This window comes from Rattus norvegicus, chromosome 7 (genome assembly GCF_021556685.1).
Source record: "Rattus norvegicus strain SHRSP/BbbUtx chromosome 7, alternate assembly SHRSP_T2T, whole genome shotgun sequence".
NCBI classification, from domain to species: Eukaryota; Metazoa; Chordata; class Mammalia; order Rodentia; family Muridae; genus Rattus; species Rattus norvegicus.
Genome location: NC_141540.1, coordinates 66224027 through 66245591, shown reverse-complemented (window position 1 = coordinate 66245591; position 21565 = coordinate 66224027). Strand labels below are relative to the sequence as shown.

At 42.4% G+C, this 21565-nt stretch overlaps 1 protein-coding gene across 4 annotated transcripts in view; it reads right to left on the bottom strand.

Moving 5' to 3' along the window:
* Wif1 (Wnt inhibitory factor 1) overlaps positions 1–21565 on the bottom strand; it is a 119665-nt gene that overhangs the window by 80737 nt on the left and 17363 nt on the right. The window lies entirely within an intron of this gene.

Here is a 21565-nt window from a genome sequence, read left to right as displayed (position 1 = left end):
CAGTGAAGACTCAACAATACTGGAGAGAGGGAGAGAGAGGGAGAGAGAGAGAGAGAGAGAGAGAGAGAGAGAGAGAGAGAGAGAGAGAATGAACAAAGCCTTAGTTTATTATTACCATCCCTATCGTGTGTGTGTGTGTGTATGTGTGTATGTGTGTGTGTGTGTGTGTGTGTGTGTGTGTGTGTGTGTGCGCGTGCGCGCAGTAGAGCATCTTGTGGCCGGATTATTGCTTTTGTTTTTTATGACGGAGTCTCACTTTGTAGCTCAGGCCAGCCTGTGACTTGATCTGTAGCTGGCCTGCTTTGAATTCATTCACTATCTTTGTGCTTCAACCTTCACTGTGCTTAGTCACAGATGCAGCCACTATGCCTATGGAAAAATATTTTAAGACTCATAGGCCGACTCCTTACTATAACTACGGCAATCAAGAGGATGAGACAGGAGCATTGTGGTGAGTTGGAGGCCACTCAGAGTTGTAGCATGACCTTCTCCCTCCACACAGAGAAGAGAAACATAAACAGATTCAGTTGAGTTAAAGGTTAAAAAAAAAAAAAAAGGAGAAAATACTTACCAAGCCAACACTATTCCTAAGAAAGCTGGAATGACTTTGCTGATGCCAGACTAAATCCACGTCAGGACAAGAAATATTAACAGAGACTTGGTGGTGCAGGGAGACGAATATCTGTCAGTTTACTATGCTAGTCACTCTACTTTTTGTACACTTGGCAAGACCTTTAATACAAACATCAATAATTAAAAGGGGGAAATATGTGTTCAAACAAGGCTGGGGATGCAGCCCTGGGGTAGGGTCCATGCCTCACAGGGGCCTGTGTTTAGTCCTCAGTACAGGAAGAAGACAAACAAGAAAACTGGGGAGGTCTGAACCAACATAACGACGACTCATTTCTATTCATTTAATATGAAAATGGCCTTCGCTGCCCTTCGCATTAACAGCCTCGTGCTCCAGAGAGCAACTCTTTGCCTCCTTTCTAAAAAACTCTTGTGTCCCATGTAATGACTCTGACACACACATTTTTGCAAGCATGATGCTTGTGGGCATTCCGGAAGCTGTATACTTCCCGCAGAATGTGGACACTGGCTCTGGAAAGCTCCAAGAGGCCTTCAGAGTTAGTGCATGCTGAGGTACTGTCGGAAGTACACCTGTCACATTTTTATCACACCAGAACATAATCCAGTATTTCTCCCTTCCTTCCCTCCCTTCTTTCCTTCTTCCTTCCTTGTTTCCTTCCCTCCTTCCTCCTTACTTCCCTCCCTCCGTCTTCTCTACCCTTCTTTTTCTGCAAAACAAAGAAGCAATTTGAAGAAAATTAGCCCATGACTTACATAACAATATAGCAGAAGAAAATCACCATGCTTGGCATTTACCAGACTACAAGATACTTTTTATGACTAAACTTCCTCTCTCCATTTCATACAATTTTTCACAGTTAGATATTATTCCTAGCCTTAGGCAACTATAATCTTCATAGTTAGAAATTAGAAACAGGGGCTGGAGAGATGGCTCAGTAGTTAAGAGCACTGACTGCTCTTCCAGAGGTCCTGAGTTCAAATCCTAGCAACCACATGGTGGCTCACAACTATCTGTAATGAGATCTGATGCCCTTTTCTGGTGTGTTTGAAGATAGTGACAGAGTACTCACATACATGAAATAAACAGATGAATCGAAGAAGAAGGAGGAGGAGGAGGAGGAAGAGGAGGAGGAGGAGGAGAAGGAGGAGGAGGAAGAGGAAGAGGAGGAGGAAGAAGAATAGGAGAAGGGGGGGAGGAGGAGGAGGAGGAAGAGGAGAAGAAGAAGAAGAAGAAGAAGAAGAAGAAGAAGAAGAAGAAGAAGAAGAAGAAGAAGAAGAAGAAGAAGAAGAAGAAGAAGAGAGTGAGCAAGCCAGTAAGCAGCATCCCTCCATGGCCTCTGCATCAGCTCCTACCTCCAGGTTCCTGCCCTGTTTGAGATCCTGTCCTGACTTTCTTCAATGATGAACTCTGATGAAGAAGTGTAAGCCAAATAAACCCTTTCCTCCCCAACTGATTTTCGCCATGGCATTTTATCACAGCAGTCGTAAACCTGACTAAGACAGCTGTGTTGTCAGACCACTTTCTACACATACCTACTCATTTCCATGGATCTGTGCTGCTCCCAACTGTGGTGGTCAGAAAAACTTATTATTGGTAAGTATGTACTGGTTAACGCAGACTCATAATTGGTCAAAGTGCTAGAAATAAGCAACCGTGACTGGTCGGCCATAGGTGTAATATCTATTATCAATTCTAATCAAGGCTCAGAGAGCATGGAAAAAGAGGGAGCCTAAAGAATGAAAGAACCAGAGATGGGAAGGCTTGCCAAGAAACCGAGAAACGCTGTCCTCCAGCCATGACTTGGCTGTTGCACATGAAAACTCACAGTGGCTCTGATTATTTATACGAAATCAAACCAGTTAAAAGCTCTAGCAAGGAAAAGGAGAAGGAGGAAGAGAAGGAAGGACTCCTCAGGTCTCACTCCTAACCGAGAAGCTGTTGGCAGTTGATGGCTGTGGGCAGGGGAAGGAGGTCAGGAGGTAGAACTTTTCTTTAGAGATGTGGCCACTGGTAGGTTTCCCACAGCCCAGGGGAGGGCTCCACAGGCATGCACATCAGACAGCAATAATGGGATTCATTTGGGTCAAAAAATACAAATACACAATCAAAATAAAATTTAAAAGCACAAGCACACAGCACCACAAGGGCCACATGGATAAAAAGCATGAGATGTTTTTTGTCTCTATCCCTGCACTAGAGAGGCAGGGCCAGCCACAAGGGAACATAACACAAATGCATTTTGGAATCTCAACCTGTCATCTGCTAAAAGTATGTTTTAATGCTTTAAACAGCTTTGTCATCACACACACACACACACACACACACACTAAGCCCCGAGGCTAAAATATTTACAAAGCAAGATTGCTTTCTGACTAAAACAAGCTAAAGCTAGTGGAGTTCAAGGAGAGTATTAAAGAGACTAAATGGAAGGGTAAATTCTTTGAAGGAAAAAAAGAAATCACGTCTTACAAAATGTCCTTTGTAAGACTGCCCTGCCCCCACCCCAGTCAACTCAAATGTCAAGACAACCTGTTGGAGCAGAAGACTCTCTTTACCTTGGCTTAAAAGCACCGAGTTCAGAGATTTCACAGCGGGACAGTGCATTATTAGCTTCCCAGTAGCTTTTCTGTAAGATAACCTCTTTGATGTCTGGCTCATGATGACAGTTGCCTAGGTTACTTCAAAGAAATCTGAAGGTCACCTTTGTCAAAAACACTGACTTTCCTACTAGACCTTCAGAGAGCTGATGGGTGACTAAGCTGTGAGAAGAGGTTTGGCGTCTGTGCCTTATTCTCTCTGTGTCCTTTGTTTTCTTAGCCCACACGACAGCGTCTATTCAACTCTGCAGGTGGACACATTGACTATTTAAAAGGCCTTTTATCCTGCTCTATAGTACAGGAGTGCTTCTTCTACTCTGCCTGGTGCTCAAGCACTAGAGGCTGTTCTCTCTTATCTTAAATCCAAGTACAAAACAGGAAGCCAGGTAACGTGGGAACAGGACCGAGGACGGGAGGCAGGGTGGGGATTTCGAGTCAAGAATCATGTTACAAATCCTGGGCCTCAGACTCTGGAGAAGACCAGCATCAGGGTGCAGATCTGAATTTATTGTGTGGCGTGTAAACTTATAAATAATGTTTGGGCCAAACCCAAGCCCCTAAATCCTTGGCCAACCCTTTCTCACCACACCATCACCGTGCCCCAAAGAAAATCCTGCCTGATAAGGTTACTCACAAAGAATCAGGGCAGCATTGCTACCTCTTAGGACTTCCTTAAAGATGGGGCAAGGAGAAAGCAGTCACCACCTTGACCTCAGTTCCCTTTTGTCGTCTTGTTGGCGTTCTGGGAGCCATCATAGATCTGATGCCATGTGTGACAGGTCAGAACACTTTGAGGAGACTTAAGAGCCTTGACTCAAGGCACCTCACTCTCTATTCACCTTTTTCCTTCACAAGGTTGACTTCCACATCCCCACAAGGTCATTTACACAAGATGATGACACAGGCTAGAAGAGTAATTCAGCCACTCCGGGGCTAAGTCAACCACCCATCAACCTAACTTTCAAGGCTAGGATGCTTAGGCACAAGAATAACATCCTCGGAAACCACGATTGACTTAGTTTACACCAGAAAAGCAATCAACATTCGCTGTTCACTTTGGTAAGTGCCTTAGTTAGGGTCTTATCACTGTGAACAGACACCATGACCAAGGCAAGTCTTATAAAGGACAACGTTTAATTGGGGCTGGCTTACAGGATCAGAGGTTCAGCTCATTATCATCAAGGCGGGAGCAGGGCAGCATCCAGGCAGGCATGGTGCAGGAGGAGCTGAGAGTTCTACATCTTCACCTCAAGGAAGCCAGGAACAGACTGAGCATCCTCAGGCAGCTAGGAGGAGGGTCTCCAAGCCCACCCCCACAGTGACACACTTCCTACAACAAGGCCACACCTTCTAATAGTGACACTCTCTGGGCCAAGCATATGCAAACCATCACAGAAAGTAAACATCCTGGCCACCTTCTAGATCAGTCTTAGCTCCACTTGAAAAGACAACATCAGTCCCATTTGTCTACATTTAAGGAACGGGCATGATTTTGGGGGAAAAAATGTCATAATGCACCAGCTCCAGGGACAGACCATAAAATCCAGAACAAGATCATAAAACTCCTCCCAAAGAACAGCCTACGGGTAATCACAAGAATAGGGAAATATCTTACTTCAGAATGGGCCATTTGCGCGGGGTTATCCTATGGTTAAACATTCATGACATAGGAATGCAGACCACGGCCAAGTTCCTCAAAGAAATGCTAGGATTTTGATTACACACAAGAATCTTGTATTTATCTGTTTTGAAGAACTAACGCTATCATTTCACATTCCACTTTCAGTGAGTGTATGTTTGTGTGTATACATATATGTATGTATATTCATTTATGCACTGTACATACATACAAGATATGTATAGTCTTAACAGGTATATAATTTGCAAATGTCTCCTATGTTAGGTTGCATTTTTGTTTCTTCATAGAATCCTTTTAAGGATTAAACATTTTTAAGTCAAGTTAATTTTTGCCTCCTCTATATGATTTTAGTGCCACAGCGAAGAGCTAATCTAAGATAGTGAAGACCTTTGGTTTCTATTATGGGATGAGCCTGAGCTGTCCCCCACAGGTTCTCATTTGAAGCACTGAGTACCTGGTTGTAGGGCTACTTTGAAGGCTGTGGCACCATTAGGGAGTGGGAGCCTGCTGGTAGAAGTGGGTCATTGGGTGCAGGCCCCAGAAGGTGATACCTACTACCCATGGTTCTGACCTCTGCTCTATGGTTCCTAGCCCACCTGTGAAAAGCTACTACCTCATATTCCTGCTGCGACAGACAGAGCTCTCTAGCTTCCCTTCTTCCCTGTAATCACCATGGTGAACTGAAAGTCCCCTGAAACTATGAGCTGGAACAACTCTTTTCTCCCTTGAGTATTTGAAGAAGGCGATCAGTACAAAGGAACTACTACAGAAGCTGTCAGCAAAATGAGGACATGGCTTCAAGCCGTGACAGATTGGACTGTGGGGTCTTTGCACCTGTGGAACTGGTTGGTTCTTTAGAAAACAAGGAAGAGTCTGGAGCTGATTGCTAGAGAAGCCCCACTTGTGGCAAGCTACACTCAGCAGACAACTCTGTTCAGATTTCTGAAGGCAAGGAGTGCCCCTAGGAGTTTTGGTTATAAAGACTGTGCTTGGAGTATTCTGCTAGCAGCCTTCAGATGAAGATGTAGAGCTCTCAGCTCTACCATGCCTGCCTGGATTCTGCCATGCTCCCACCTTGATGATAATGGACTGAACCTCGGAACCTGTAAGCCAGCCCCAATTAAATGTTGTCCTTTATAAGAGTTGCTTTGGTCATGGCATCTACTCACAGCAGTAATATCCTAAATAAAACAAGCAGGAAAGCAGGGATATAGAAGGAAAGTGCGGGAAGCCCATTGGGCCAGCACCACATTAAAGCCACCAAGATAGACACAACAGATTGTGCTCAGGTTTGTCATGGCCAGGTCACAGTCAGGCAACTGAGACTCAAATGCAGATCTCTCAGGCTCTCCTTCTTAAGTTTCTTGGTAATCAGTACCTGGCTGTCCATTTTTCCATGCTGGAATTCTGGCCTCCAACATGGTAGGGTCATGGGTACTGGCAAAACTTCCAACCCACTAGGGCGGTGGTGCTGTTAACTAAATGCCCAAGGTCAAATGGCCAGAGAGAAAGTCTACTTGTGTGAGTCTACAAACCCTTGTGTTTCACACAGCTGACTTGAAAGAATTGTGACACTAGATGAAAACAGAAAGGTATAGTCCTTCGTCATGACCTCCACTATGAAGCTGACATCAAGTTCAGTCAGATCAGAAAGGAAACTCAAAATGTCAGTGGCTACACCAAATGATGAACCTGCCGACACAGAATTTAAGGAGTTAGAAAGGAGCTGGGTGTGGGACACATCTGTAATCCCAACACTGGAGAGGCTGAGGCAGGGAGATTGCCACAATTTTGAGACCAACTTGGGTTGCGCAGCAAGACTCTGTCTCAAGAGCAAAACGGACTTAGCTGGATATGGTAGCACCTTGTGTCTTCTCAGCGTCTTAGCTGCAAAGGCAGAAGAACTATAAATCTGAGAGCAGCCTGGCTACCCAGCCAGACCCTGTCTCCAAAAACTCCTTAATTGTCTGTAAAAGAATGGATCAAATAAAATAAGATGGTAATAATAAAAAAGACTGTACTTGGGGCATTTTGAATTGAAAAACTGTCCTAGAACTGAACTGGAGACTGTTCACATCGTGTTGTGGCAAAGAACCCACGTTCTCTGTCTTTAAAACTGGAGTGAGGATGAATTCAAGTGTAACGGGCTTTTTACTTTGCTGGAGGAAAATTCAGACAGTATACCTTTCAGGCTGTTGTGTTCTTCTTGCTTGACAGCTTTGTTTATTTAGTCAGGCAAATAGTGAGAAGTGGGAGCAAACAGAGAGGCAGAAAGATGTGGAAGATGTACAATATGGTGAGGAGAGAACTGGGAATTCTGGTAGTTGTTGACGTTGTTTGCACCGCTAAAAAAATACCACTCTAGGGTTGGGGATTTAGCTCAGTGGTAGAGCGCTTGCCTAGGAAGCGCAAGGCCCTGGGTTCGGTCCCCAGCTCCGAAAAAAAAAGAACCAAAAAAAAAAAAAATACCACTCTGGGGCTGGAGAGATGGCTCAGCGGTTAAGAGCACTGACTGCTCTTCCAGAGGTGCTGAATTCATACCTCTTCTGGTGTGTCTGACAACAGCGACAGTGTACTCATATACATAAAATAAATAAATAAATAAATAAATAAATAAATAAATAAATAAGATGCCTCTCACTTTGCACTAGAATAGGAACGCTCTCCTGGGGGAAAATCATGACCTACAAAAGGCTCCAGGATATATATATATATTTTTTTAAAAATCCCTTGGCTCAGCTGTGCAGGTACTAGATAGGCAAGGCATGGCAACTGCCCAAAGAAAGGTGATTGCTGAACTGGCAGCAGACCTCTGGCGTTGTTCATGGGTGGCTGGCCTTGTAGGTGTGCAGAGTGCAAGAGCAATGGATCTTGGCGTCTTGCACCCAGGTCCCAGAGGAGAGCCTCGGAGGGGAAGCCGGGTGATGCATGGTTCGGATCTCTGTAGGGAGTTTCCAAGTGGACTATGCATGAAGCTTGAATGGCAATGCCCAGTGTCCACAGAGACTCCATATTGTTATCCAGGCCAAGCCCGGAGACATCTGCTGAGGAAAGCTTTAAGGAAAAAGCAAAGACAGATTTACAGATCACTCGTGTGTGCCACCAACAGCAGGGCAGTAGAAAGGATCTACCGGAGACTGGGGTACAGAGGACATCAGCCACCACATGTCCAGTGTGCCAGGGCTTACATGACTTAACGCTCTTCTTGCTTGGATTCAGTCTTGCATTGTCCAATCGTTCTGTGGTATTTCCCAATCCCTCCCTTTGGAATGGGAAGGCTTACTATATGTCATTGTGTATTAGAAACATGCTGCGGTGGTTTCAATATGCTTGACCTAGAGAGTGGCACTATTGGGAGATGTGGCCTTGTTGGAGGAAGTGTGTCACCTTTGGGGTGGGTTTGAGACCCTCCTCTTAGCTACATGGAAAACGAATTTCTTGATGACTGCCTACAGATCAGGATGCAGAACTTTCCGCTCCTCCAGTGCCACGCTCCCACCTTGAGGATAATGGACTGAACCTCTGAACCTGTAAGCCAGCACCAATTAAATGTTGTCCTTTATAAGAGTTGCCTCGGTTGGGGTGTCTCTTCACATCAATAGAAACCGCAACGAAGGCACATACAACTTTCCTTTTGATTTTAGAGGAGCTCTATAGGGACTTTGGGCTTGTGAACAGTTGAGAATGTTAAGACTATGGGACTCTAGAAGTCAGACTGGATATATTTTGCATTATGAGAAGTCCAGGCCCCGTAGAAGCCACTGGTCAAAGGTTATTGTTTGAATGTGAAATGACCACCACAGACTTGTGTTTTGAATTCTTGGTTCCTGTCTTGTGACACTTTTGAAAGCTGTGGCACCTTTAAGAGACGGGGGATGAGGGGGCTGGGGATTTAGCTCAGTGGTAGAGTGCTTACCTAGGAAGCGCAAGTCCCCAGCTCCAAAAAAAAAAAAAGAACCAAAAAAAGAAAAAGAGACAGGGGATGAGTGGCAGAGGTGGCTCAGTGGGGGCAGATCACTGAAGACTATACCTACTCAAGGCTTTTCCCCGGGCCTTCTGCCTTGTAGTCTGTGGCTTACAGACAGCAGCTGCCTCCCAGTCCTGCTACCACAGATGGAGAGGCTCCTACTGTGACTTCTCACACTGATGGGCTGAAGCTTCTCTAACACAATAAAGCCCAATCAAATCTTTCCTTTTAAAGCAGTGGCTCTCAATGTTCCTAAAGCTATGGACACAGTTCCTCATGCTGTGGTGACCCCCAACCATAAGATTATTTGCATTGCTACTTCATAACTGTAATTTTGCTACTGTGATGAATTGTAATGTAAATATGTGATATGCGGGGCTGGGGATTTAGCTCAGTGGTAGAGCGCTTACCTAGGAAGTGCAAGGCCCTGGGTTCGGTCCCCAGCTCCGAAAAAAAAGAACCAAAAAAAAATATGTGATATGCAAGATATTTGATATATGACCCCTGTGGCAGGGCTGTTTGACCCCAAGGAGGTCATGACCCACAGGTTGAGAACCACTTTTAAAGTATTTAGTCACTGTGATGTTAACATAGTGAATACAGTTTCATGTAATCGTTTTATAATTTTACCTCCCAACTCCACTTATTTAAGAGGTCATTTTTCCTACTAATGGGTACTGACACCCCGACTTTTAACATTTGGATTAATTCCACCTCTGAGTGTGCTTAGCGCCATCTTCACACAGCTGTGATTGATACAGCTTTGTGATGGCTCTGAGAGTGGAAACGTATTTCCTCTACTTGGCTTGCTTTTTCAAGATTGCTTTGACTACTGTGGGATCTCACATTTTCTTGTGAACTCAGGTTAAGTTTGGAGCTTTGATAGGAACTACCGTAAGTCTCTGGGCCCACATAAGAAGTATTTTGTCCTCTTCTTTCTCCATTTTTATTATGGTATGACTGGGATATAGGATTTTGTAACTCTGCTACTTAAATTTTGTTGAAATCATCTTTGTTTCCTGATCCAAAAATCCATGTCGTTAATAATGTCCCAAGACATTTAAAAATAAAATCTAGGGCTGGAGGAATGGCTCAGTGGTTAAGAGCACTGACTGCTCTTCCAGAGGTCCTGAGTTCAATTCCCAGCAACCACATGGTGGCTCACAACCATCTGTAATGGGATCCAATGCCCTCTTCTGGTGTGTCTGAAGACAGCGACAGTGTACTCACATACATGAAATAAATCTTTAAAAAAATAAAATCTATAACCACTTGTATGCATATATGAAAACATACTATTTGTTATATGGTTATCTCTTAAGTGATGTCACTTAAATCTTTGTATTTTTTTATTTCCTTGACATGTAAATTTATACAAGTAGAGTTGTTTATAGTTTTTGTTACAATGGATTTTCAAAAGTCTATATTTCTAACAAGGTATAGGTAGGTATGTATTTTAGAACTGTGTGCTTAGATTATCAGCATATAGCAAGTGTGTCTTTACAGTTACTTGTGTTTTATTAATCAAGTGATTTGAAAGCATATTATAGCCATCTAAAAGTTCATAATACTGAATTTGTGTTTTTTTTCTTTTTATTATATTTTATTATTTAAAAAAAATTTTAAATTTAAATATTTTTGATCATAGTCTTCCCTTCCTCCAAGTCCTTCCAGATCCTTCCCTCTCCCCCTATCCACCCACATTTAAGCTCTTCCTGAAAATAAAAACAAACTAAAACCCAATACAACGAAGTCACCCTGGCCATGGAAACAAAACAAACAGCACCCAAGAGAAAACAAACAAAACCTACTGAACTGTAACCAAATAAAAGCACACACACACACACACACACACACACACACACACACCACACACACACACACACACACACCACACACACACACACACACACCACACACACACACACACACACACCACACACACCACACACACCACACACACACACACACACCACACACACACACACACACCACACACACACACACACACACCACACACACCACACACACCACACACACACACACACCACACACACACACACCACACACACACACACACACACCACACACACACACACACACACACACACCACACACACACACACACACACACACACACACACACCACACACACACACACACACCACACACACAGTGTATGTTGGTCAACTGCTCCTGAACACGAGGCCTGCCTGAAGTGGTTGACACACCCAGTGTCCGTCCATTACAAAACCCAGATTGTGAATTTCTAACAATTGCAATGACTTGCCATCCTTCGAAGATAATAAAATTTGGTGTTCTTCCAATTCCCTATCTCTTCCTTTCTGCCAACCTTGAAATCATCTAGGATTCTATTTCTGGAAAATTAACTTTTACAGTATTTATCAATAATGAATTAGTCATAATTATACCTCACATTTCCCTTTATTGTGATAATTAATATGTGGAGAGTTGTTGGCACGGTTCCCAGAGCACACTAATTACTGAATAGTACTCAGAAGGATGACCGTGAGGGCTATCAATACCCAGGGACTTTCTCTCTACTGCCTTTATTTTGGTGAACTTATCAATACGTCTCACTAGACAGGTATTCTCCTTGTTTCTGACCCAAGGACCTTGCAGACAGCATTGCTTCTCTTGTCTTCTTACCTGCATCCCTCAGTCTCTAATTGGCCCAGAAGTGTGTGGATGCGTGCTGAATGCTCACCTTCCTCCCTCTCCCGCCATACCCATGATGCACTGCTGAATCCTGTTGAAGCATACAAGTACTGCTTTCACTCACCTTCCTCCTTAGGTTTTTTTTCAAAGATTTGTTAGTTTCTGTCATTATTATGTACACGTATGTATGTCTCTGTAAGAGTATGTGTGTGGTGGGTGCTCCCTGTGGTCAGGAGATTGCCTGATGCTAGAATTACGGGCAGCTGTGAGCTGCCACGTGGCTGCTGGGAGGCCAGTTCAGGTCATCGCGGGTGCTGATAGCTAAGCTCTCAGACCAGCCATCTCAGTTTCTTTCTTTGCTTGTTGACCTAGTGTTGAGTTAGACGTGTGGCTTCTCCTTTTATCTGGGAAATCCTCCCTTCAACTCTCCTCGCATCTCAATCTTCCTGAAACACAAGGCCAAACACGCATGGGTTATACTCTGCGTAGCAGGCTTCTTACTTCAAACACACGTTTAGCTCAACAAGCAAACAAATCAGCAAACACAACACACAAATGCCACGCCCTTCCCTGCATTTCTACAACACTGCATGTCTCTTATCACGACAATATTTTTGCTTTAGAGCACAGACTTTTAGAATTTGTTAATCTTACAAGAGTATAAAAATGCTTAAGTTTTCCCCATTTGTTTAATTTTAGGGGGCTGGAGAGGTGGCTCAGTGGTTAAGAGCACTGACTGCTCTTCCAGAGGTCCTGAGTTCAAATTCCAGCAACCACATGGTGGCTCACAACCATCTGTAATGGGATCTGATGCCCTCTCTATAATAAATAAATAAATCTTTAATTTTAGTATAACACATTTCACAACATTGTTCTCAATAGATATTTGAAGACTTCAATGAAGACCACGTAATTAAAGACAAAGTGAGTCATATCGCAAGCAGAGGAGCTGTGGAAACTACAGTCCATGTACTTAAGAGTGAAGTTACACTAGTACGTGCTAAGTAAATTAAATATAAGCATACGACTCCAAACCACACAAGTATTAGTAGAAATCATAGCAGAAAACTTTCTTTGAAAGATTTATTTTTTAAAAAAAAAGATTATTTATTTATTTTATGTATAAGCACAGCATTGCTGTCTTCAGACACACCAGAAGAGGGCATCAGGTCCCATTACAGATGGTTGTGAGCCACGATGTGGTTGCTGGGAATTGAACTCAGGACCTCTCGAAGAGCAGTCAGTGTCCTTAACTGCTGAACCATCTCAATAGCCAAACGGAAAACTTTCTTAAAGATCTTGCTCTATCACTCTGGCCAGCTTGGAACTTACTATATAGACCAGGCTGGCCTTGAACGCACATCGATTCACCTGCCTCTGCCTCTGTGTGACTAAAGGTGGTCATTTCTTTTTGCACATTACATTTTCACAATTATTTTGATATGAAGACTATATTTAACAAAATGTGAGTAGACAAATGGGATTGCCTCAAACACAGCCAAAGGAAGAAATAAACAGGTGAGAAGATAGCCCATGAAACACGAGACACTATTTCATAGGTATTTGTCTTATAAGGTGATTATATGCAAAATATAGATGGAACTTACTGACTCAGCAACTCAAAACCAAATGGCCAGACTAGAAACCATCAAAGGACTCAATGAGCATTTCTCAATTTACTGTGCACAAAGACATAGCCACTTATGTTGTCCAAGCGTTAGTGAATGGTCTTAACTACTTATATTTGAAAGGGGCAAAGAATGAAGAAAGATTGACCCAAGACTAGGAAGTGATGAGGGATGTGAAAAGAAAATATATATATTTTTTTAAATTTCACTGTTTTTTTTTAATTTATTTATTTTATGTATATAGGTACACTGTAGCTGTCCTCAGACACACCAGAAGAGGGCATCGGATCTCATTACAGATGGTTGTGAGCCACCATGTGGTTGCTGGGATTTGAACTCAGGACCTCTGGAAGAACAGTCAGTGCTCTTAACCGCTGAGCCATCTCTCCAGCCCAAGAAAATATATTTTTATTGGCTATTTATTTACATTTCAAATGTTATCCCCCTTCCCTGTTTCACACACACACACACAAATCCCCATCTCATCCCCTTCCCCTTCCCAACGTTTCTTGTCTTGACTAGCCTTCCCCTAGTGACTAGGTACTTATCATTTCCAGGGTTTGTATCAGTATAGAAAAAAGAGTGACAGAGTTATATGCTCCCCGGGACGTATCAGATGGGGATTAGGGAAGGATTAGGGAAGGAATATAGCCAATACCTGTAATACCAGCACTCAGGAGGCTGAGGAGCAGGATGCTAAATCCATGAGTTACATAGCGCAAGCCCAACTTAAAAACGAAACTAAATAAATTAATAAATTGGGGCATAATTTAATGATTGGAAATGTGTAGACTACAATAGCTGGTTTTGTGGTTTAAGTCAATATCAGCAGTACATAAACTGCATATGATAAAGGATAATGTTGAAATGTTTCCATGGATCAATTCTGACAAGCCAGTCGTGTATATACTATGTGTCCATTCCTCCAGTCATTTTTCATTATCTCCAACCATGCTCTTCACTTCTCCCTCCTTCTCAGTCCCTCACCAAAGGCATTCTGCTCTTTTGTGCCTGTGGACTAATGTTTCTTTAATTTTTTTTGTTTTGAATCAGAAAACAAAAAATCAGAAATTTGTTTTTTTAGAATCAGAAAATATTTACCCTTTATGCTAGGCTTATGTGATTTAAGATTTTTTGAACTATGTCTAGATTAATATACATGTATAAGTAGGTAAATACTTGTAATTAGTGAGTGGTTCAAACGAAGTTATGTTTCGTGGTTCCCCTAAAACCTATTTATACATTATCCTGATTCTAGACATTGCCACTACACTTTGCCTGCCGTGAATAAACCTGCTGTGAACATTCATAGTTCAGTCTGTGTGTGCATGTCTGCTTTCATTTCTCTTGGGCAAACCCCCCAGAGCAGAACTTCCAGGCTCTATGTGTAACTTCCAAACTAGCATCCAAGTTGTGCGCAGCAGTTTACAATCCCTCCAGCAGCACACTAAAGTGTTTACTGTTCCATCTTCTTACCCATACTCGATGTGGTAGTGAATATGATCAGCCGAGGAAGCGGCACTATTAGGAGGTGTGGCCTTGTAGGAGGAAGTGTGTCACTGTGGAGGTGGGCTTTGAGACCCTCCTAGTAGCTTCCTGAAAACAGTCTGTTCCTGGCTTCCTTTTTGATGAAGATGTCAAATTCTTGACTCCTCCTGCACCATGCCTGCCTGGATACTGCCATGCTCCCACCTTGATGATAATGGACTAAACCTCTGAACCTGAAAGCTAGCCCCAACTAAATGTTATCTTTATAAGAGTTGCCTTGGTTATGGTACCTGTTCACAGCAGTAAAAGCCTAAGACATTTGGTATGGCCAATTTTTAAAACTACCCAGTCTAATTGGTATACAGTGATATTTCATTATGCGATAATAAGTATCTTTGTCGTAATTACTGATGTCAGACTGTTATACAATTACTGACCACTTGTATATCAGCTTATGAGAAGTGTTTGAGTACTTAGCTCATTTTAACTGGGTCATCCACTTATTGAACTATAGACTTTTGAGATACCAGGTTATTATAAGACATGTCCTATGACTATTTCCTTCAAGTCGGTGGTTTTGCTTTTTTATTTTATTAAAAATGATGTTAAAATAATAGAGGTTTTTTTTTAGCTATCATAGCCTCTACTTTCTCAATTTATTTATTTATTTTTGGTTTTTTGAGACAGGGTTTCTATGTGTAGCTGGGTTGTCCTGGAACTCAACTCTGTTGACCAGCCTGCTTCTACCTCCCAGGGGATTAAAGGCATGCACCACCACCCCCTGGCTAATTTCCCCAATTAAAAAAAATGACTCAAGGTTTTAAAACTCTAGATTTACTCTAGCTTTAAGGTAATGAGCCACCAGGCTCAGCTTTGATTTTAGCCTGTGTACTTGCTGGTTTTGTGCATCCACTGGACACAAGCTGGAGTTATCACAGAGAAAGGAGCCTCCCTGAGGAAATGCCCCCAAGAGATCCAGCTGTAAGGCATTTTCTTAATTAGTGATCAATTGGGGAGGGCTCATTGTGGATGGTGCCATCCCTTAGGCTGGTGGTCTTGGGTTCTATAAGAAAGCAAGCCAGGGGAAGCAAGCCAGTAAGCAGCATCCCTCCATGGCCTCTGCATCAGCTCCTGCCTCCAGGTTCCTGCCCCTTGTGAGTTCCTGTCCTGACTTTCTTTGATGATGAACAGCTGTGTGGAAATGTGGGCTGAATAAACCCTTTTCTTGTCAACTTGCTTCTTGGTAATGATGTACTGTGACTCAGAGAGTGTGTCTGCTGTTAGATTATCTGACAACAGCGGAGGTGAATTAAACATCCAGACAAATTTTATCACAGTTCAGTTGTAAAGTAGCTACTTCTGCTTACCTTAACAGCTATTGTTGTTTTATATGTGATAGTTCATTTAATTCACAGGAAAAGCATTGCTGAAGAGAAAAACTCTGCTCACAGAGTAAAAAGCACTGTGTGACATCAGTGACAAACTAGAACTTGATTTCAAAGTCCTCTGAGGTTTAGAAACAGTTCAGTGGTCTAATCTAAGAAATATTCCCATTTTTCAAATCATAGAGATCTTTTGCCATACTACTCTGTAAGAACATGACATTCTGGTTTGTGTTTGAATGTGTTGTGCATTAGAGCTTGTGTGTGTGTGTGTGTGTGTGTGTGTGTGTGTGTGTGTGTGTGTGTGATATATGAAGAAATTCATTCATCAGCTCTGCTAGTCTCTTCACGATTTGTCAAAAAGACTATCCTTTCCCCAATGAATCGCCTTGGCAATTTTCTGAAGAATCAATGTGTCGTGTGTGTGCTCTAATTTCAGAAACAATGTTCTATTCCACTGAATTTTGTCTCTGTCCATGTGCCAATACCACACGGCCTTGGCTGTGTTAGATATAAGGTGTCTGTCATAGTTTTGGGTTCTTTTGCTGTGATGAGACCCTGAGACCATGGCAACTCGTATAAAGGAAAACATTTAACTGGGGCTGGCTTATAGTTAGTCCATTCATCATGGCAGGAAACATGGTGGCGTCCAAGCAGACGTAGAACTGGAGAAGAAGCTTTGAGCTTTATGTCTTGATTCATAGTCTACAGCAATCCACAAAGCCACTAGGCTTAGCTTGAGTTTGATATCTCAAAGCCCACCCCCAGTAACCAATTTCCTTCAACAAAGCCACACCTACTTCAGTAAGACCACACCTCCTGAAAGTGCCAGTCCCTGTGAAACTACAGGAGCTTCTTTCAAACCGTTTAGCTTTCCACCTCTTGACTAGTGGGTGGTTATTTACTTTTAATTGCTTTGATTATACACCATTACCAAGGCAACTTATAGAAGGAGGTGTTTATGTTAGCTTATGGATCCTGAGGGTTAGAGTCCAAAATGGTGGAGCAAAGGTGTCAGCTGAGAGCTGCCTGACTTGCAAGCAGGAAGCTGAGAGAGCTAACTAGAATCAACTGAAGTCTTGTTTGTCTTTTCCTTTCTAGTCTTTTCTATTTCCTTTCTTTCTTTCTTTCTTCTTTGAAACAGGTTCTGCCTAGGTAGCCTTGGCTGGTCTGGAATTCACTGGATCTGTGGTTCTCAATCTTCTTCATGCTATGATCATTTAATATAGTTCCTCATTTGTGGTAATCTTCAATCATAAAACTTTTTTGTTGCTGCTTCGAAACTATAATTTTGCTACTGTTATAAATTGTAATGTAAATATCTGTTTTCCATGGTTTAAGGTGACCTTTGTGAAATATGACCCCAAAGAGATCACAACCCACAGGTTGAGAACCACTGTGGTAGTTCATTAAATTCTGCTCTAGTTGGGGTTGGGGATTTAGCTCAGTGGTAGAGCGCTTGCCTAGCATGCGCAATGCCCTGGGTTTGGTCCCCAGCTCTGAAAAAAAAAAAGAAAAAAAAAAATTCTGCTCTAGTCTCCCTGGTAGTGGCAGTGCATGTTCCTTGCCACCCACCCAAATACCCTAGATTCTCTAAAGAAACAGACACACACACACACACACACACACACACACACACACACACACACTGCCTTCTATCTTAATATGCCTTAAACAGCGCAATGGTTGGACCACTCTCAAACTTCCGTGTTGCTAATGCTTCCCCTCCAATACTCCTGAGTTATTACTAGATTCCATCTTTGCTACTCTAGACCCAAACTGAGGTTAGGGGGCAGGGCTGTGCTTTGGGCTGCTCTTCCCTTCTCCTACATGGCCGTGTAACCTCATTTCTCCAGCTCTCAAGCCTGATCTTTCTGCTTCCCTGGCAGTGGTGTTCTAAATCCTTCCTCTTCCCTGGATTCCCTGTCCAGGAAATCTAAAGCCCCACCTCTGTCTCTGTCTCCCTGCCCAGCTATTAGCCGCCAGCATCTTTATTTATTAGAGCCAACTGGGGGCAGGGACCCATGACGACTTACATGCAGATGTGTGAAAATTCCCGTGTAATTTGGGAACCCAATTAACATACTATAAGCAATAAACTAAACCCAGAACATTTTACTCTTTTCATCCATTAGAAAAGGCCTTTTCTCTCAGATATACATTGAACATAGTAATAATAGTTATGTAAACTATAAGATAGGATATACACTAATAATATCCAGTTTATCAATTTTGTCAATTTAGATACATCAACATCTATCCTAACTTAAAGAGTTTACAATTCTATACCTGAATTATGTTTTGATTTTAACTTGCATTACCATCTGAAAAACTACCCTTTTAAAGCTACATCATCTTCCTCAATGCTAAACGACTTAAGTTTGACTATGAAACTGTAACTAGTCTTCAACCCTGTCAGAGATCCATATATAGGAAGCATGAAAACATAGCTTCCAAAGCTTAAACAAATTACAGAAACAGCTGACTACCTGGACAACCCCCTATTTCAAAATGCTGAAACATCTGTCTTCAGCCTTCTGGCCCAGAACCATCTGACAGACCTAATGTGAAGCAGGATTATGAAGGACTAGCTTACTCTGTCTTGGCAGAGCTAAGCTGTCGACTATCCCACATTGTGTATTCTTTCCTGGACAGTAGTTTTTGTCTGTAGATGAATTAGGGCAATTCTTGACTACCTTGCCACAACTGAACCAACTCTATATGGAGGTTATGATGCTCAATGTCTTCTTTGAAGCATGAAGGCGTAACACAGGAGCTGACATGTCTCTTAGTCAAGAATTTAATAATAATGAAATGACTTTAAATGTTATATTCCATGGACTTCTGATGCATTTGAAGACTGTCTAGCTAAAGTATACCTGAACTGTTAAACCCTGACTACTCTTAGCTATTTCTATGTGATAACACTGAAAACACTTTATTACATTCAAATCAGAATCTAATATTACCACGAGTTTACTATCTGGCCCTTAACTTATGTTACTTAATCATTCTATAGCACATAGAGAAGGACTGGGTCTAAGCCTTGTATTCTTAAATGAATTGCATAGGCACAATGCCTATCTAAGAGTAACAATATTAATTTCAAATTTTGTATCAACATTAAAAAACTTATACTGATGAAAAGCTTAATTTTGTATCAATATATAAATTCTGTACCAATGTAAGACATTACAACTTCTATTTTTCATCAGTTATAAAGATTTCCACCAATGTAAGATTACAGCTATACAATGCTTTAAGAATAAATTTAGTAATCTATACCATATATTTTCTCCCTGTTTAAAATTATATTTCCAAATTGTCCCTTAAAATGACAACCTATCTATAATTTATAAAATAACCATAATCAGATACCCAAACCCAAGGGATACAGAGAACCTCTGCAGTAGGTAGATAGAGCTGACCTCAGACTCCTAGAGATCTGCCTGCCTCTGCCTCCTGAGTGTTGGGGCTAAAGGATGTGACATCACACCAGGCTGGCAAGTCTATCGAAACCTGAAAGCTCACTCCCAAGTATGGAGAGCTTTTGGGGCCAGGACCTTGGGAAGTGAGGGAAGAATAGTACTATTTGACCTTGGGCCAGGAAGTAGGCTCAGAGAGGAATCTGACTTTAGGCTAGAACAAAGAAGTAGGCTTCAGGCAAGAGTGTGACTTTGGGCTAGAGCAGGGAAGTAGGCTCAGATAATCTTGGCCATCCTGATAAGCTCCTAGAAACATTGATCCTGGGACTTTGTTTTATTGTCTTGCTTGTTCCTTTTTTAAAATATTTATTTATTTATTATGTATACACCATACAGCTTTCTGTCTGCATGTGTGCCTGCAGGCCAGAAGATGACCCCAGATCTCATTACAGATGGTTGTGAGCCACCATGTGGTTTCTGGGAATTGAACTCAGGACCTTTGGAAGAGCAGTCAGTGTTATTAACCACTGAGCCATCTCTCCAACCCTTCTTGCTTGTTCCTTTAGAACTGACCTTATTACTTGCATGTAATCAAAATGGTATAAAAGCAGATTGGAAAAAATAAACCTGCCTCAGCCTCAAACTGTCTGGGGTCATGCTACAGAGTTGTCTAATTGTCTTTTTTCTTTTTAATCCTTGATCCTGTGCTGGAGAACCTGTTGATTGACTGAGCCGGCTTGGTCGTCCAAGGAGCAAAAAACATACCACTTTTTTTTCTTGCCTCAAGTTTATTTGTAAAAACAGCATAGGACACTGGCCTATTCTTCCGGTCCCAGGCGCTGTGGGAGCTATGAGTTACCGTGCAGACATGGCCACGTCCAAGAACCATACCACATATAACCAATCCCCACAAGTAGCACAGAAATGGCATCAAGAAACCTGGGTCACAAAGATGCAAGTCTCTTAAGGGGGTTGACCCCAAGTTCCTGAGGAACATGCGCTTTGCCAAGAAGCACAACAAGAAAGGCCTGAAGGAGATGCAGGCCAACAATGCAAAGGCAGTGAGTGCACGAGCAGAGGTTATCAAGGCCCTTGTGAAGTCTCAGGCCGTCAAACTCAAGATGCCAAAGGGCCCCAGCCGCAAACTCAACCGTGTGGCTTTCATCGCTCACCCCAGGCTTGGGGAGTGGATTCGAAGCTACATGGCCAAGGGTTGTAGACTCTGCCAACTAAAGCCCAAGGTTCAAACCAAGGCAGAGGCCAAAGCTCCAGCTAAGGCCCAGGCTTCAGCTCCAGCCCAGGCTCCCAAAAGTGCCCAGGCCCCTGTGAAGGCCATAAAAAGGCTCCTGCCAGTGTGAAGACAGACAGACTGCTGTGACACACCTACCTACACACTATTTGCAGATGACCAGTGTCCTATGCTTCTAACTCTTTCTAAGCAGCCACCAGCTAGGGACTGAATAGTCAAATGCCCAAGACTTAAAGTCATCTCATTCAAATCACCACAGGGTTTAACACCTCCCCTGCCAGCATTATTTTGAGTACTCTATGACTTTGAGTTTCCACGTAAATTTCGACTCAGATTATAAATACTCATTTTAGAAAACCTACAGTGATTTTTGTTTAGGATTGCATTAGCCTTAAAGTCTGGTTTGGGAAGGTAGACAAATTGGCTTGCAATGTGTGAGCATGAAACTCTTAATTTAGTTAGGTCTTGGTTCTCTCAAAACTTCACAATTTTATCAAGCTGTTATTTAGTGTGTTTGCACATGCGTGTATGCATGACTGTGTAGTGGGAGTAAGTATTCACGTGGGTAGGTGCATGTGTGCATGAACGGGTGCCTGTGTAGGAACCTGTGCCTTAGAGTATATATGGGGGTCAGAGGAATACTTGCAGGCATTGGCTCTCTTTTTCCTCCACGTTGCTCCTGGGTATTGAATCCCGGTCTTCTAGATTGGCGGGAAGTGCTTCTTCTATTTGCTAACCATCTCACTAGCCTTTTCTTGACATATTAAATGTGCACACATTATACATGTTTTATAAAATCTATCCTTGGTGTTTCATGTTTTCTAATTATATCATAAGTGGTATTTTTAATTTTTTGCACTAAAATTGAGATTAAATTCAATTTCTCAAAGCAGTTGTTGCTTATATGGAGAAAACAAAA